General features: G+C 48.5%; 1 protein-coding gene across 18 annotated transcripts in view; it reads left to right on the top strand.

Moving 5' to 3' along the window:
- The first annotated feature begins 1612 nt into the window (after nt 1-1612).
- LOC138098406 (uncharacterized) overlaps nt 1613-17962 on the top strand; it is a 167649-nt gene continuing 151299 nt past the window's right edge. For 17 of the 18 annotated variants that reach the window (XM_068994959.1, XM_068994958.1, XM_068994963.1 and 14 more), the window contains exon 1: nt 1613-1766. The gene's annotated coding sequence lies outside the window, so the exon portion shown is untranslated. Of the gene's footprint in view, nt 1767-12395; nt 13471-17962 lie in introns of those variants that run through there. The other variant, XR_011146617.1, reaches the window with a different exon arrangement.

Below are 17962 nucleotides of genomic sequence, written 5' to 3'. Positions count from 1 at the left end.
GCCACAAGAAGAGGAGTTGCTCTGGGATGGTGACATTTTCACTTTTTGATGAACAAAAAGAACAGATTTCTCCCAAAAGGGAGAAGTCCTGCCTGTCCTTTCCCCCTCCAGTCCATGGGGTTTAAACCAGTGCCAAAATCAGGGTCTGTCCCAGAGCTATTAAACCTGAAGTATGGTTGTATACCATGATTTTTTTTTAGTTTTGATGAGTTTTCCCATCTGCTGTTGTGTTCCAGCCCTCGTTTCTAACTCTTTCCATAAGAAAAAGCATGGAGCAGTAGAAAAATCATGAAAACAGAAGCACAGTGACTCCAGTTCGTTGTCTCTCACTGGGATAAAGAAGGAGGTTGAAGCTACCTAATCCCAGTGTGACTAAAAGTGGCTTTTCCCCTGGTTTTGCCATTCCTAAGCTTTTTTTCACTGGAAGTTAAGGTCTCTGAGAGGTATTTCAAAGCAGGGACCTACAATTTCACTTCATTCTGCAAAATATTTGGGTGCTTTGGCAAATCCCAAACCTCCAACCAACCCAAACCCGTGGTTTTATGGCAGATGGGGTGCTTAAGACCAGAAACCCTTACAGACAGATGCCTCAGCTCTGGATGTGACACCATAAGGAAGGCAGGGCTGGGATCAGCTTCATCCCCTCAGCTCAGCTGAAAGGGGTTTCTCACACTGAATATTGTATGGGAATGTTTTCCTCCCGTGTCTCCACGAGCCTGGGAGCTGCTCTGCTGAAATTTATCCATCTCTGGGGTGAGATGCAGTTGCTGCTTGGCAAAAGTTCTCCGTGGGTGTTTAAATAAGGAATTTCTTCCTGTTTTCCCCACACAAACCCAGTGCTCCTCAGTGTCCACCCCACTGCTCCCAGCTATTGATTTGGAGCAGGAAGAACTTCCCAGCAGGTCAGGGAGAAGAGGGATGAGGGCACTTGGTTTTAATGCAGCCCTCAAATGTCTTGTTTCCATTTGCCCTCCTCCTTGAAAGCCTGGTGATTATTTATGACAAAACAAGGAGGAGGGGAAAAAAAAATGAATGGAGGTCCAGGATCTGCAGGTCAGGAGTGTGGCTGAAGATGAGGTTTACAGACATGATGTGAGGCCTTTTATGGGGCTGCATTAAGGTTTGGCTGGGATGGGATCCTCTCATTCCTTGGAGGAGTCCAAGGTGCTCTGGGAGTGGTGGAGGAAGTGTTGGAGCTTGTTAGGGATGATTTTTCCATCCTTGGAAAGGCAGGAGAGCTTTCAGTGTGGAAATAAGAAACCCAGGGCAAAGGGAATGAACTGGTTTCGTTCATCCACGCTCTGGCTCAGGTGGGAGGCAGCATCCAGGCTGTTCCTCAGTGGAGATTCCTGTTCCCTGCCTTTAAATTATCCCTGGTAAAACATTATCCTGGCCAGGAGCAGCTGCCAGTTGTTCAGGATGACGGTGAGGTGACTCAATTTTTTGTGCTAAGTCAGGTTTTCTGTGCATTTTCAAGAGGTTTGGGAATGAACACCTTAATTTCTGTGCCAGGTTTTGCACAAGTGTTGAGTGTAACAAGCACCAGGTGAAATCAGGCACCCAGCAAAGCTGTGCTAAATAAAGAGCTGCAGGAGCTCAGCCCCTCTTGGGGTGCATCAGATCTCCCTGGCTTCAGGGAGTGGAAGTTCCCAGTGCCTTAGACTGAGGTTTTGGCTTATTTTTTATGGAGCTTCACCAAGTTTTATCCTGGTTTTTTTTGTGCTGTGGTCTCATAAAGCCTTAAAGAAGAAAAGAAGCCTTTGGAGGTAGGAAAATTTCATTTATCAGCTGGGAATTCTGGGTGTGGAGAGGAGTCTGTGGTTATGGCAAATGATTGTTTTGTTATGTGTAGGCTGGGGTCTAGTGGGAACAGTTTTTGCAAGGATTGCTTGGAGGAGAGATATGGAATGATTATCCCTGTAAATACTTGGTTTTTGGGCACTGAACTGCTCTGGGATGGTGGGGTTTGGAATTACAGAGCAATTGGTAATGGGATTTCAGCCTGCAAGCCCTCCCTGAGACCTGAACTTCACCCTCCAGGTGTTTTCTAGGAAGTTTCTGAGAAAGGACCATCCCAGGGTGTCGGGAACCTCCAGTTTCTCTTTGGAACATCAGTAGATGCTTCTCTGTAATTCTTACACATCTCAAAGGGACCTTTTCCCTCCCCAGGACCAGGTGAAAGTAGTGAAAGGAGCACCTGGAGAGCTTTTTTTAATCAGAAAACGGCTTTTTTGCCCCATCTAGTGGGTGCACAACGTATTGAGCCTGGAGTTTGTTGTATTTTAGTCCCAGCATTGAGTTTACCCAAGGCAGCTCGCAGTCCCTGATTTCTGTTTTGCCTTCTGGCTGTTTGGGCAATAATCGTGTGTGGGAAATGCAGAGGGAGAGGCGGCTCTCACTCAGAAACAGCTCAAGCATTAATTGTTGGGAGAAACGAGTAGGGCACACTTATGACAAAAGGAGCAGCTTGGGAAAGGCCAGGATTTTCTAGGTGAGGGCATGGGGTAGAAGGGGATGGGTGCTCAAAACCAAACTTGCCCAGCTTTGCAGGCCCTGGGGTGGAGAGCAGCATCAGCTGAGAGCTGAGCACAGAGAATTGTGTTTCACAAGGGGCCGAGGAACAGCCTTGAAAACCTTTCTCAGGGATGCTGTAGACCCCTAATTTTCTGTTTTTTCCTTGCAAATGAATGTGAAGAGAGGACAGCAGCAATTACAGTGGCAGGATGGAAAAAGGCTCTCCAGCTTCTCTTGGAACATCTGTTATTTTTTATTTCCTATTCTCTTTGGATTTCCTCTGAGGTGGCAAGTTCCCTTTTCACCTGGTGTGACCTCTGAGGAAATCCCTGGAGCCAAGGGCTGGGAAAACAGAGCACTGGAGGATCTCTCTGTACATATCCCATTCCTTCCATGCAAACCCAGTTATTCTCCTGTGCTGGAAGTTTGAGATAGGAAGGGAAATTTTGTTGTGTCTTAAGATTTTTGAGCAGTAGCTGCTGGTCCGTGTGTGGTGGGATGTGTTAATAACCTGTGGCTGCAATTGCAAACCATCCTCTGTTGGAAAAGGTGATGAGCTCTTCCTGGTGATGAGTATTCCTGGCTGCAAGTCAAGAATGACAGGTTGCTTAGAGAAGCCTGTGGTTTTTATCACTTTCTTCCATCCAGATGTTGAGTCCAAGCTGTGATTTTTTTCAGGGAACTTTCACAGGGAAATGAGATTCCTTGAGCAGAGCAGCTGCTGGCTCAGGGGGGGCAAGTTCTCACCTGGGATGTGAAAGGCTCCGGTTTAAGCCTGGCTCAGAAAACAGATCTGAGCCTAAACATGGCATTTTTTTAAAGAATGGTTTGGTTTGGAAGGAGCCTTAAAGTTCATCCAGTTCCACTCCCCTGCCTGGGGCAGAGTCACCTTCCACTATCCCAGGTTGCTCCAAACCCCTTCCAACCCAGCCTCAATCCCAAGGGAATTTGGCTGGATGGCTCCATGCTCCACCCTGTGGTTTGTTCCTACAGGGAATATCTGACCCAACATCCTTCACATCTTTTTTTTGTTGTTCTGGCAAAGTGTTTCTCAGTGAAAGTTGTAATAAGAAATTCAGCCCAGCTGCTGTGGCTCCTGCCAACCCCAGCTGGCCTTGCTGTGATAGGGACCCAGCTGCTAACAGGAAAATAAATAAATCCACCAGGGAAGAGAGGCTGCACTGCAGATCTGCATTTAGGAACAGGCATTCTGGATTGGGACCAGCTCTGTTATATTGGTGGACAGTGGGATTCAGGTCATTTGAGAGATCTGTTGGGATTTTCCAAGGGTTTGGAGTGTATTTTGTCCTTAGACATCCTCGTGGAGCTTGCAGGGGGCCTGAAAGCAGATAGCAAAGAAGGTTACAATAATAATAACAACACCCTTCCCATTTCATGCTCTGATCAAACATACAACACTCGAGGGAGCTCCTTGGTCAAAGTTCAGTTCCTCACACTTCCAGTCAGCTCTAGGACTCAGGAGGAATTTAGAATATCTGCTTCACTCCTCATCAGGCACAAAATATCCAGTTACCCACTGGAGAGCTGCAGCAAAGGTGGGAAAAGTCACAATCATCAAGCACTGCTCCAAAAAATGGAAAGGAGAGGAGGAAATCAGTGCTGTTGCCAGTGTCCAGAGGTCTCCCATGGCTGGCACAGGCATTGATTCCCAGGTTTTCACAAGGGCTGGAGGGTGATGTGAGGTGGAGAGCTGTGATTAGCACGTTAGCAGAGTGCTGGGAGAGAATCTCTCTCATCTGCCCAAGCAGCTCAGTGGAAACTTGCAGAAAACAACAGAAACAGCAGGGAAAAAAAAAAAAAAAAAAAGAAATTCCCTGCCTCAGAGCACGACAGATGGGTCACCTCTGCTGTAGGTCACTTCTCAGAGCTGCTGCCAGCCTGGAGCAGACTCAGAAATGTCAGAGTGAGGCAACTGCAGAGCTGCAGCGTGGAGCCACAGAGCCTTTTGTCACAAATGTTCCAGGTTTGGTGCTGTCAGCCCAGGTGCAGGGTACCAGGGCCCCTCACAGGGTACAACACAGACACTGTCTGCTCTGGGGGGGCTGGAGATGAAGAGCTGGGCAGAAGGGACAGCCTGCAGCTGCTGGAGGATGGAGGAGGGCCACAGAGGTGGCTCAGGGTTGCCACTTGATGATGGAACTGCAGATACCTTTAAAGAATGGTGCCCTGGGATTTGTTCAAGGCCGTGCAAGGAGTTTGTAGCAGAGCCAGGACCTGCATCCAGCTCTTCCCAGCGTGATGCCTTAAGAATAAAGGCTATCTTTCATCTAAATTAAAACCCCACCATTTTCCAGAAGCTTCAGGGCCTCTGTCTAATCTATTCACACAGCATTCATCACCATGGCATCTAGGTGCCACTCTCCTCATCCCTTAACCTTGCCAGAGCCTGTCATGAATATTCCCAGCATCTTTTATGGGTTTCCAAATGAGCTGAACACGCTCTTCCACTCTCTGCCTCCACCTCCACTGCACCCAGCCTGCCTGATAAACAACCCAGCCGTTAGACCCCCAGAAATATTTAAAAAAAAAAAAAAGATAAAAAGCCAAGAGGGTTTCCAATTAGCAAATCTTGCAGTTGGCCGTATTTTGGAGCATCTCTGCTGCCCTCCCCATCAGAACTTGGGCACTCTAACAGCACAGCCTGCCAGCTGCATGAAATCAAGGCATCAGGCTTTTTTTAATTGAATGCATAATGAGGTGACTGGCAGGTTTAATTAACAAAACTCATCCTGTGTATGCACCTGGAGGTGAAAATAAGTTTAATCAAGAGGAGTTGGTAAGTGCCAACAGCTCTGTCATGGTTCCCCCTGCTCCCCCCTCTTATTTTGGTTTGTTTCAACCAGGCTTTATATTTGCAAAAATGGCTCTGGGTGCTGATTAATTATCTTTTGCCCAAGATTGATGAGTTGTTGCAGCCTGCCTCGTAACGAGAGCCCCTGCTCGTGGAAAAGCTGCACTGGAAGCTTCAATAATCAGGCTGCCTTAGATAAACTAGTGATGGCAAACACTCAAGGTGCCTGAATTACAGTAACCCTTGAGGACTTCATCCATGGGAGGAAAATTTGTCCTCAAAATGTGTTGGCTGGCACCCTGTCACCAAGGGAAGGTGGATTCCTGGTGAAGAGGGTGGTGTGGAGCCTCCTCAGAAGTTAAAGGTTGAGGGAGAAGCCATGAGGGGTCTGAATTACTTCTGGTTTGAAATGACATCACTGGAGGGACCCTGGCTTGGTAAAAAGTCATGGACAGAAGGTCAAAAATGCCTGAATGCCTTCCCTGCTCCTGCAGGCAAGGCAGGAGGATAATTCCCACGTGCAAGCACAACCTGTGCCATCATTCCCCACAAGACAGGGCGCCCACACCACGTCCAGCATCCACCCTGGCCCTCCTGAATCCACCAATGCTCATCTGGGAGGGTGGAGCTGGAGAGATCTGGAGCCCAGAGGTGACGGTGGGTGAGCGGGTGTCCCTTGCCTGGCCAGATTTGGACAGCTGGTGGCTCTGGGGGTGCTGCTGGTCCCTCACCCCTCACCCAGCTGGGGAAGGTGTCTCCCAAGCCACGTTCTAGCAAAGGTTGTGGGCGTTGCACGGGGAGGTTAATGCATTCAGCCTGTCAAAATATTCTCCCTGCTACTCACCCACTTAACATGCCCTCTCTTTCTCTTGCCTGAAAAGGCATTTGCTATGGTGTTCTAACACATGGTCTGTGTTGGAGATGTTACTGACAGCTGTTGTATGACTGCGGGAAGGGAATTATGACTCCCTAATGATAACATGTCACGGCGTGTCTCGCTGCTTTTCTTCTCCTCTAGCTGTACATTTCTTCTGCCAGTGCCTCAGTCACTGCACGCTCGCACTCTGCTGGGGAGCAGGGACGTGTGTACCGTGTGCTGAGAGCAGGGAAAAATGCTCTGAGTGCTTCCACTTCTGTAAATAACATGGATAAAAAATCTCCCCCTCTGCTCCCGAGGCCCCTTCTGGAGTTCTGGGTCCAGGCCTGGTGCCCCCAGTGAAAGAAGGACATGGAAGTGTTGGAGCAAGTCCAGAGGAGGCCATGAGGTTGATAAGGATGGGAGAGTTGGGGTTGTTCACCTGGAGAGGAGAAGGTTTTGTGGAGACCTTGCAGTAGACCTCACAGTCCCTTTTGTGGTGAGGGACTCTGCATCGGGAAATGTCACAAGACAGGGGGGAATGGGTTCAAACTGGAATTTGGGTTAGGTTTTAGGAAGAAATTGTTCCCTGGGAGGGTGGGGAGGCCCTGGCACAGGGTGCCCAGAGAAGCTGTGGCTGCCCCTGGATCCCTGGAGCTGTCCAAGGCCAGGCTGGAGCACCCTGGGATAGTGGAAGGAGTGGAATGAGATGAGCTTTAAGGTCCCTTCCAACCCAAACCATCCTGGGATTCTGTGGAGCTGTCAGAGGAGATGCCCTGGGGGGGTAACCTGGCCTTTTGTACTTTGGATGCTGCATATCCCAACATCCCATCCAGCTTTCCTTGGAGCTGCTGGAGCCCCAGCCTGCTCAGTTAAGGATCAGGCATTCAGAGTAATGAGTGTGTGCACTCAGGTGTCCTGCCAGATTAACCTCTTACGTGACTTTCATAGCTTTTCCCTGATAACCTCTGGAAAATAAACACACAAATGGCTGAAAGCTGTGGGAGAAGGAGCCTGTGAGACACATGGAGGAGTCTGTCCTGGTGGGCCACCACAAGCCCCTCTCTGCTGTGCTTGAGCTGGGACCTCACACCTCCAGCCTTTGCAGGGGGTCTTGTCAAGAAAATCTAATGAGAAGTGACCAAAAAAAAAAAAAAAAAAAGTCTTTTACATCTGCTTTAAGGAACTTACTGGAGTGACAAGTGTGTTTAACCTAGATTTTAATTCCCCTGGCGTGGGAGAGTTCCTGTGCCCCGGCAGAAGGCCCAGAAGGGTTATGCATCATTTACAACCCCGCGTTCCAAACGAGGGGCAGGACGGGGGCAGCTGGGAGTGGAAACGCAGGTTCAGAACCCTCAGCTCAGCAGGAGCCCCTGTTCTGTGCAGGGACAGAACCCAGCTGATGAACAGCTTCTGGCAAGGGCAGCAGGGCTTGGTTCGCTCTTGCTGCCTGCTGGCACGACAGAGAAACTCTCCTTTCCCCATGGCAAGCCCCAGCTGCTGTCTGCATGTCCCCTCTGAGCACCTCCCAAGCCATATCTGCGGGACTTTGAGAGGTTTTGGGGTCCCCTAGAGCCACCCAACAGGTAAAAACTCCCCTCTGCGTGGTCCCTGCTGAGTTCCTGTTTGTCCATCAGGGAGTGTTGCTGCTGCTCAGGGTAAAAAAATCTTCTAATTCTGGGCTATTTTAAAGAGAATCCTGAAATATCTTGAACTAGGGAGGCACCAGCGGGTGGCTGGTGATATCTGGAGATCGTGTGGAGGGTCAAACTGGGGCTCCTGGAGCTGAGAATTTGCTGAGCATCCCAGAAGGTCCCTGAGAGCGTGGCTGAGCTGCTTGTGCTGTATCCAGGTTTATCATAGTCCTGAATGGAGAAATTCCCGTTGGGATCTGCTGTCTGTTTCCTCCTGTGAGGTGATCCTAAAGCCCTCTTCATCGCAGGATTTTGGAGATTTGAGGCACGTGTCTTGGACTTTTTTTTTTTTGAGTAGGAGTTAGATTTTGAAAGTGTTTACCATGGTGACCTTTTAGAACCACTTGAACGTGCTGTGGGATTCCTTGGGGTTTTTTTTGTGGGATTCCTTGGGGTTTTTTTTGTGGGATTCCTTGGGGTTTTTTTTGTGGGATTCCTTGGGGTTTTTTTTGTGGGATTCCTTGGGGTTTTTTTTGTGGGATTCCTTGGGTTTTTTTTTTTGTGGGATTCCTTGGGTTTTTTTTTTTGTGGGATTCCTTGGGGTTTTTTTTGTGGGATTCCTTGGGGGTTTTTTTTGTGGGATTCCTTGGGGTTTTTTTGTGGGATTCCTTGGGTTTTTTTTGTGGGATTCCTAGCTCATTCCTGGGATCCAAGCTGCAGGACAGGCCAGCAGGATTTCTCCTGGACAATCTACCTTTGTCTCCCAGAAGGGATTTGTGTATTGCCTCTGGTGTAAGAGCATCAGCTTGCAGGAAGGGAAAACACCCCGTGGAAGTTCTTTCAACACCTGGTAGCTGTGACAGCCACAAAAACCTGACCGGGTTGCCTTCCCCCTCTGCTGCTCAGGGTGGTGTCTATGGGGACGCCTGTACATCCTCACTCTTCCAAGATCCACTCCCAACACAGGCAAGATCCCATTTCTGCTTCGATTTAGGCAGCTGTGAGAAAGAACAGAGATTCCTTCCCCACTGCCACTGAATTTGGGGTGAAATCCACCTGTTCGTAGCAATTCCACAAGAGCTGTGCACAGCACCAGGCTCGTTCTGTAGGAATGCACCTCTCTGTCCCACTGCCAGGAATCGTTTGATGCCCTAAAAGTTGGGTTTTCTTTCGGGATTGATGCCAGGAGCGGAGCCAAGGCGCGTTTCCCTTCCTCCCCTTTCTGCCGGTGGACACACGGATGAGAACACAAGTAGACGTGCACAGGGCGAGTTTTTCAGGCTTTTTTTTTTTTTTTTTTTTTTCCTTTTTTCCCCCCACCCCAGAACGATGTAAACATGGATCGGGTGTGTGGGAGAGGGGAAGAGCTGCTGTGGGGCAGGGCCGAGGAGCCGCAGCCACAGGAGGTCAGTGTTGCACTGTGGAAATGGCAGCGAAAAGTCAGCGTGGCCTTGGAGGAAAACTTGACCCAGGAGGGAGGCTAATTCCTCTCGGGCACTTGTGGGGAGTTTGCCACGCTGTGCTCGGCAGAGCCCGGTGCTGGAAGCAGCGGGGATGGGTCGCAGGTGGGGCAGGAAAGCGGCGGAAGGAGCGCGGAGGGGATGTCACGCCTTGGGGAGCTGGGAGCAGACGCTCGATGGCTTGGGGATGGGCTGGACATGGGAGCTGCAGGCTTTTCCCTCCACGTGCTGGCCCTGCTTTCGGCCCAGCTGGCCCCTTGCAGCTGTTTGGTTGGAGGAGCTGGAGCTCCTCATCCCGTGTCCGGCATCCCTGCGGATCCCGGCGCAGGTGGGCGGCTCGCCGGCAGCTTCGCTCCACTTATCAAGGCTTGAAAAGCCTTTCCATGCCTGATCCCAATCCCTCCTCCTGCGATTCCTCCTTCCAGGGTGGTCCGGGGGCAGGTTGGAGCAGGAGGCGTGAGGGATGCTCGCTCGGCTGCTGTCGGGGCTGGCTGCTGAAAGGGGATTTGCATTCCAGGAGATTCCAAGGGCTGTGTCCAGCCGCTCTCTTCCCTCAGGGCTCTGGCTGGGCCCATTCCTAGGGAGCTCTGGCAGCCGTTTGATGTGGTGGCAGCGCTTTTAGAGAATGGCTGGGCCAGTGACAGAAGTGAAACTCGAATATTCTCCAGTAGGCTCTGCGGTTCCTTCATTAAAAACAGACAGATAAACAAACAAATTACAGCCCATTATGAGCATGTCCTTCAGTTCCTCTTCAAACAGCTTTTTGCTGTTTTAAAAAGCCTTAAATAAGGACACAGCCTTCCCAGTCTTGGCCATAAACTGTTGGCTTTAAGCTTTCCTTGTGCCTCTGGATCCGTTGTCTTTGCTGTCTTCGGAGTGTCTGATGTGAGCTTTTAATTCGTTTGGCTTTTCCTGGTGAGAGGCTTCAGAACAGGATTCCTTGTGTGCAGTCTTTGATGTTACACCACAAAGAATCTCCCCCTTTTTCCAAATGCTCTGCTGAACCCCCCATTAAAAACAAAAGAAAAAAAAACCAAACCCAAGAGTTTCATGTAGCCAGGCCGAGAGGAAGTGGGGTGACCCATGGAAATGGTTTTTGTGTCCCTCACAAAGGCCCCAGTGCTGTGGTGATGGGCTCAGCCAAAAGAGCCGCACTCATTTGGGCAGGGCTGGGCTGTCTTTGCAGGCTTGGAAACATCACGTGAAACACACTGGGAAAATCCAGCCAGAATCTTTCCTCCTCCAAAAGAAGATAAAGACCTGTTCTGCTTCCTCTGACACTTAGTGGCTTCTGCTCTGCTGGCACCGAGCTCCTGATGTTGGGCCTCTCCTGCTCTCCGTGCCTCACATCTTTGCATTTGGGCACCTGGGATTGCTCCTGCTCTTAAAGCCGAGGGAGCACCATTGTCTGCACCCCAGACCAAAACAAAGCTCTCCATTTTCCCACTCCGTGTCTCTGCCTTTGGCTGCCTGAGGGGCTTTGGGACTACTTTGCTTGGGCCCCTGCTCGTGGAATGAACCCAGAACAGGTGCCTTGGGTGCAGCCTGTGAATCCTCAGCTTGGTTAAAGGGCTTTGTTCCCAGGGTGTTTTTGCAGAGGAGAAACCTATGCACTGACCCTTTTCAGGAGCATCTGATGCGTGCACTGTGATTAGAAAGAGTAGGGGAAGTTAAAAATAACCTGTGGAGGAGGCATTCTAATGAGCAATTATCATTCCTTTCCATTGACTTTTTGCAGCAAGACTCTCCATGTGTTTAGTCTTCTCCAAAGAACATGCCAGATGTTAGAGTGAGTGACTTGTTAAGTCCCTGAATTCTATAATTCTATTCTCACTGGTGTTCTGAACCATTGTCAGGTTCTTTCTTTTTTTTTTTTTTTCTTTTTTTTGTAACTATTAAAATAATTGGGCCCTGAACATTCTGACCTGATAACGCTAAAGAATCTTGGCTGGCTTTCCTAAGGGTCAGGATTTGTGAATAGAAAACTCGGGGAGGGTTTGCCAGAACAAAGAAATGTTTCTGCATGCAAAGATCTTCAATAAGTTAATCTGAGGTGGAATCATCTGGCTTCAGAAATCGTGCCTCCTGGCAAAATCTGACTTTTGCATTTCAACGTCCTGAACTTTAGTCTTCAAGGAAGCTTTTGTGCTTGTGGGGCTCTGCTTTTCTCCCAAAAGAGAGCTCTTTAGAAATGATTGACGACAGGGCCGATTCCACCTTTGCAAAATTTTCATACGGGGGAAAGCCACGAGGAAAAGCAAAGGTCTCTGTACAAAGCCACCGGAGCCCTTTGCCGTCCCCGTTCCCTCGCAGGAATCTTAATTGGATTAAAATACAAATCTGTATATTGTGATTTTGCATGCCATGGATCCCACCCTCTTGTTTTTAGGCGCATTGGCCAAACTCAATGAAGTGCACGGTCAATGTTTGAGCTCTGCCTTTGGTGTCCCTCGGTTGGAGCTCATTAAGCATTCGGGGAATAATAATTCTGGGACTTGAACTTTGATCTGAGGAATCTGGGAAAGAAAGGGCCGGAAATTGCAGCAGCCTGATTAGCTACCCCAAGTTGATCAACTTTTCTGCCAGATGCAGGCAGAGCTCCCAGAGGCTCCGAGACAATGGTGGGGGTGAGGCAGAGCCGCCGCGGCCGTGTTGTGTCTGCGCTCCCATCACATCCCATTACTGTCTGCCATGCAGATGGCACTTTGAACCACTCCACAGCCAACCAGAGCCTTTGTCCAAAATATCTACTTGGCAAAAAAAGTGATAATAATTTATTTAAATTTTTTTTTAACCTTAAGCGTTTGCTGATTTTCGCACATTTGCGAGTTGTGCGGTTTCGTTAGGGCTGGAAACATCGAATTATCTTGAGGAAACCTTTCCCTCAGAGCTTTGCCTGAGCTTTTCTTGAGCCTGACTCTGAATTTGTGGGAATTTGAGTGGGACACTATGAACTACAGTGAGGTAAACCTGGGCTAGGCTGCATGTGCTGGAGTTTTACATGAGCAGTACTTTACTCCCCAGGAGGAAATTTAGATTGGGGTATAAAACCTAAAGTTCTTACATGTGGAACAAGGCAGGGGTTGCCATGTGTTTCCATTTCCCCCCAAAAATATCAGGAGAATCTCAGCTGGAATTCAAGCACGTGTTGTGGCAACCCAAACTCCAGGAGGAACCAGCTTTGGAGCTCTGCTGTGTCTGACTGGGGATTTTCTGACCTTGGCGACTGAAAACTCCCAGCTATAACTGAGACAGGAGTGGAACGAAGCTGCTTCTCCCAGGGCAGAGCTGGATATCTTCCTCCTTGGAAAGGAGATGTCCCTGCCACCACCAGAATACCTCGGTAATACTGAAATACTGACCCCTCCATGGCTGGAAAACCTTCCTGAATGTCGTTGCTTTTCCTCAAAACTTTGTACACTCTCAGTTTCTGTCAAGAGACACATCAAATGTCTACCTCAATATCCAAGGGAAATAAATATCCACAAGCTTAGTGCCATGTTTCTGGATGCTTGGCCAGCTGGCAAAGCAGGAACGGGATGTGGAGCTTTTCCAGAAGGGCTTCTGATGAAGACAAATTTTTTTTTTTTTTTTTTTCATGCTAGAAATCAAATACTAAATATTGTAGTTGAAAACCCAAATGATTTAGGTTCCAGCAATAAGACATCCTGGTGCCTTGTGATTGCAGTGCTGTTTGATCCTTCTTTGGTCCCTCTCCCTGTCTCAGGCTCAGGGGTGATGCCTGGTCCATCACATGGAAATGTACTCAGGATGTTTTCCAGGAGGAAAATCGCTGTCAGAGCAAATAATATTGTTTGAAAGAAAGTTTCCTTTTCAAATGAAAAAACGTAATGCGATTTTGGCAGGCTCCCATCTGCCTCCCATTGCAGACTCTCCATGTTATGGTTGTGTGTAGCGTCAGGAACTGTCTCTAATGTGATTTTGGAAATTCTGTGTTGAGTGGCTGGGTCTCAGTTTTCATGGTGGAGAGGTGTCTCCTTCTCAGAGCGCCAAACATTCTGTCAGATTCCATGTTTTCTGTCCCTATATAAAGCTGAGCTCTGGTTCCAGGCTCAGTGACGGAGGAAGCTGACACTATTCCAACATGTTGTTCATATCCTGAAGTCTTTTAATTTCCCCTGGCTGCTGCTGCAACAGCACCGTTTCACTGAATAAATTAATCACAACCTAAGATTTGTTGAATGTGAAGCCTCAAAACCCAGGTTCCACTTGTGACTTGGAGAAAGCTGTTCCAGGGGGGTGCTTTGGCATTATTTTTCCCCCCTCCATGGGTGAACTGGTTACAAGAACCTCTGCTATTGTTGCTAGAAAAAGTGGCTTCCTGTGATATAAAGTAATTTTTCAAATAGGAAACATATGGCTGGTCCCTAACAACAAAGTAATATTCAGGTGCTGATGGCATATGCCTCCAGTCCTGTTACAGGAAGCTCTCTTGGAAATCTGGTGGCAGAGGCTTATCCACACTGATTTTCAGGAAGTGGGGTGGGGGGATGGAATCTGAACCCAAGATCAGAAAGAAATACATTTACATTTTTAATTTTGCTGGGAGTTCTTTGCTGTCCCTGCCGTAGGGGTCTCTGCTGTGCATCCCCTGGCAGCTGGAATAAACAAATCCAGTGGGAGGGCTGGGGTGCTCTGTTTAATACTCACCTGAGGAATAAAATCCCTCATGATTTCATTGGGAGAGCCCCTCTCAGGGGTTGGTGTCTCACATGAGGAGTGACAGGAAATGGGGGAATGGCTCTAAACTGAAAGTGAGGAGGTTTAGGTTGGATAATGGGGGGGAAAAACCCCAGACTTTACTGTGGGTGTGGTGAGGCCCTGGCACAGGTTGCCCAAAGAAGTTGGGGCTGTCCCATCCCTGGATGGCTTTTTGGGAGCTCCAAGAGCTGCTGGGGTCGTTGTTCTTTGAGCTACATTGCTCTTGTTGTGGTTCTCAACCTTACTACAGCCAGAGCTTGGACTGAACCATAGCTGGGGACATTTTTATCTTCCACTGCTGGCATTTTTGCTTCTAGTTATTAATAATATTTACTTTTCTTTCCTTTGGGAGCCCAACTTTTCTTTCTCCTGTGTTTTGGCTGAAAACTTGCATTTTTACTTAATTATTAAAGTGGTGTTCATCAGAGCCCAGATATTCAGGTCGCTTCTCAGCTTGAGCTTGGGTTGGGCTGGCAGCCCAAAGCAAAGCTGGTCAGAAGGGGCTGGTGGGGATGTGGGGATTTACTGTCCCAGGGAGATGTGCCAGACAAACCAGAGCTGTGTGGAATCAGCCCCACAGGTGCAGGAATCACACGCCTTTGGTGTCAAGCCACCAAACTTCGCTGTGGTTTTATCTTCCTTCGCAGGATCTTGCATTCAGGGCTGTTCAGAGTGCTGCCAACCCCCCTTTCCCCCATCCTTGCCTTCATTATTGCTCAGTTACCCAATTAGTGCTGTCACACCTGCAGCTTCTTCATCTACAAACATGCCATGCCTTTAACCCTTTGGAGAGTCACAGCTGGAGAAATGTCAGGATCGGGGAGGGGGAAATCTCTGGATTTGGAGTGACTTTTGTGTCAAGAAGGGACTTTTGAGTTTGTTTTAGCCCCGTATTTCAGGAGCTGAGAGAGGGAATGATTTTTGTTTGGCAGCAAGCTCTGAGGAGGCAAATGGCTTTGACTCCCAGCATCAGGAAATAAATAGACAAGCAAGAATGCCAAGGTTTCCTAGTGGAGATCCTGAATCCTGTAGGAATCTTCTCCAGAGCTGCAGCAAGTTGCAAAGAGACACAACAGCTCGGCAGGATTGATTAAGTGCCTGCAACTCTGCGTCTAAGATAGTGCTGTAATAAAAGTGACAAATGGGGGAGAAGAGTGTGGCTGCTGGAAACTTAGCATGACTGAAGGAAAAAAATGCGCAGGGTAATTTATTGGCAATGTAGAACCATCAGCAGGAGAGAGGGAACCTAATTCAGCCCGATTAATTAGGTATGGGACTGAAACCTTGGTCTTGCACAGCTCCAGCCATGGAGTCACTGGGGCTCTCAGAGGACTCTGACTGAAAAACCTCGAAATGAATTTTAATTGTTGGTTCAAGTTTCTGCCAGAACAATAACCAGGAAAACCCCTCTGGATAGACCTCGGGTGGGAATGCCACCATTATCAGCAGCTTCCAGAGGCTTCACCTGGGTGTTGTTCTGCGTGTCCAGGGCCATTTCGGGGTTTTAAAGAGCTTGTGCTGTTTAAAAGGGCAGTGTGGGGCAGCACAGCCTTGTCCAGCTTTGTGTCACTCTGTCATCTCCAGAGGTCCCTTCCGACCTCAGCTCTTCTGGGATTCTGTGCCCACCCAGACCCTCAGCACCACCCCCCCAAAATCTGCAGGTAGTTTAACATCCACCCTCCCCAGCCCCATAAACACAGCGCCCTGCTGCTAACAAAGAGATCTGGGCTCCCTTCCCCAGGTTGTTTTCCCTTCTCCCCAACCTTAGGAAGCACTAAAACCGTATGGGGAAGGGTGGGATGGAGAGGGGAAACAGCAACACCTTCCAGGAAAAAAGAGATTCTGAGGGATAAAGCACAAAGAAGATGTTTTTATGGGGCTGGGTGAGGCTGCTGTGCACAGAAGGGATCCCAGCGCGCTGATAAAAGGATAATTTCATGTGATGTCATTCCCAGCACTCCACTGAGGCTCCGGGCAAAGCCAGTGTGGTCAGCTTGGGGCTGGGGGGGAGCAGAGAAGAGGAGGAGGAGGAGATCCCAGAACGGGAATGTTTTTACAAATAAAGGAACACCACCACAAAAACCCCGCTCCGGCTCTGCCTGCCCTGCTCTGCCGGCAGTGCCTGGGCTCGTGTGTGCAGGCTCGGGGAGAGCCGGGAGCTCGTCCTACAAAAATGATTTGTTAGACAAGTCCAGCCGGAGCTGGGAGCAGGGGGAGGTGGATGCGAGGAGCCGGGGCGGAGGGGGAGCCTTGGAATGGGTTCAGGAATGACTGATGGGCTCCGCTGAAAATTTTATCCGACTACTACCTTATGGAAAAGGGGGGGGTTGAGGAGGGAAAGGGGGAAAAGTGAGAAAAGGCAAATGGAGAAAGGCTGGGCTGTCTGCTCTCCAGCATCGTGGTATTTTATTTTTCACCGCTAAATGCAAAATTGATTTTTTTTTTAATGCATTAAAAAAAAAAAAAAAGGCAAGCAGCCTCTACCTCTCTCTTCTAATTCCCAGACAAAGGAAGCTGAAGCAGACACCTCAGACAATGGATAGTCCCGTCTCCCTTAAGCATTTGCCTTTCTCAGCAGTTAAGGTTAAAAAAAAAAAAAAAAAAGAAAAACCAACCAGAAAACCCTAATTGAAGGAATGAATTAAAAAGATGACCCCGGAAAACGTGGCAGCCTTTTTATTTGATGAGGAATCAAGTTCACAGTGTGTCAGCAGAGGTGCTGCGCTCCGGGCTTTTATTTGTTTCCTGGCAATAAGGACATTCCTTTTCAGCCTGATATCATCCTCTCATCTTCTCCCTCCCTCTTTCTATCCCTCTCTTCCTCGTCTCGCATCCTTTTTCCTTCCTCCCTTTTTTTCTCCCTCACCCCCTCGCCCTTTTTTCTCTTCGCTTGCCAGTTCAGGCATTCTCACATACATTACCCCTTCCTTTCATCTCCGGAATGACCTGAAATGACCTTTTGCCTGGCACTAGACGTGACTTAACTGATAATAGCAGATACTTGGGGGCCTCAAGCGGTGGCTTGTCTCGGCACGTAGAGGGAGGGGAAAGAAAGAAGAAGAAGAAAAAAATCCCTTTTTTTTTTTTTTTTTTTTTTTTTTTTTTTCCGAGGGAAAGCACGGGTTTCTCTTTGTAGCAGCATTTCCTGCGAGGTAGCAATTAATGACACTTTGTGCTGCTCGTTGCCCGTGAGATAAAATCCTTCAAAAGCTTCCCCGGGAGTGTCGAGCCCGAAGCTGTTGAGGAGCAAAAGGAGGGGGAGAGAAATCTGTCTGCAAGTGGTTAAAAACTCCACAGCAGCATTTTGATGCCACTGGCTACTGGTGCTCTGCATTGCGTCTTCCCCGTCTTTGTGCTCCAAATACTTGTAGGAACAGCACAAATGTCCTTCTGTCTCCAATAATCGCCACTTTTAGGTGACTAATCTGGGCAAAAGGTTATTATTTGGCTTCTTAATGTCCCTTGAAGCCATCGCGGCAGAGATAAGATTGCAGCCAGCCCCGCTGGGGCTCTGATTTTTTAATTTTCACTATTTATTTGGATACTCGGTGAGGCTGGGTGAGTTACCACAGCAACGACTCTGAGTCTTGAACATGAAAGGGCTCTTATTGTGCCATGTGGTGCCTCAGAGATACAGAGAAAGAAGGAGGCGGGGAGGAGAATTCCTCTTTAGGGAAACAATAGCCAGACATTATGTGAACTTTTGGGGCTTTATAATAAAGTTTGAAGCGGGGAGGGGGGAAAAAGGAGCTGCGGCAGTCTGCAGTGAAAGGAAAATGTGCTGACTTACAGGAGTTTGGGAAGAGAGGTGTATGTGTTTATGGAAATATTAGTTAATTAAGTGGGAAGTAAAAGCTTAATGTATATATTTGTATTTAGTTCTTTTCTCTGGCAGATCATTCAGATCAGAGCTCAGGGGCAGAAGCCGAGGGGCATTTAAAAAAAGAAAATTATTTTTTCAACT

The sequence above is a fragment of the Aphelocoma coerulescens genome, chromosome 24, assembly GCF_041296385.1.
Source record: "Aphelocoma coerulescens isolate FSJ_1873_10779 chromosome 24, UR_Acoe_1.0, whole genome shotgun sequence".
NCBI lineage: Eukaryota > Metazoa > Chordata > Aves > Passeriformes > Corvidae > Aphelocoma > Aphelocoma coerulescens.
This window is presented reverse-complemented; position numbering and strand designations above follow the sequence as displayed.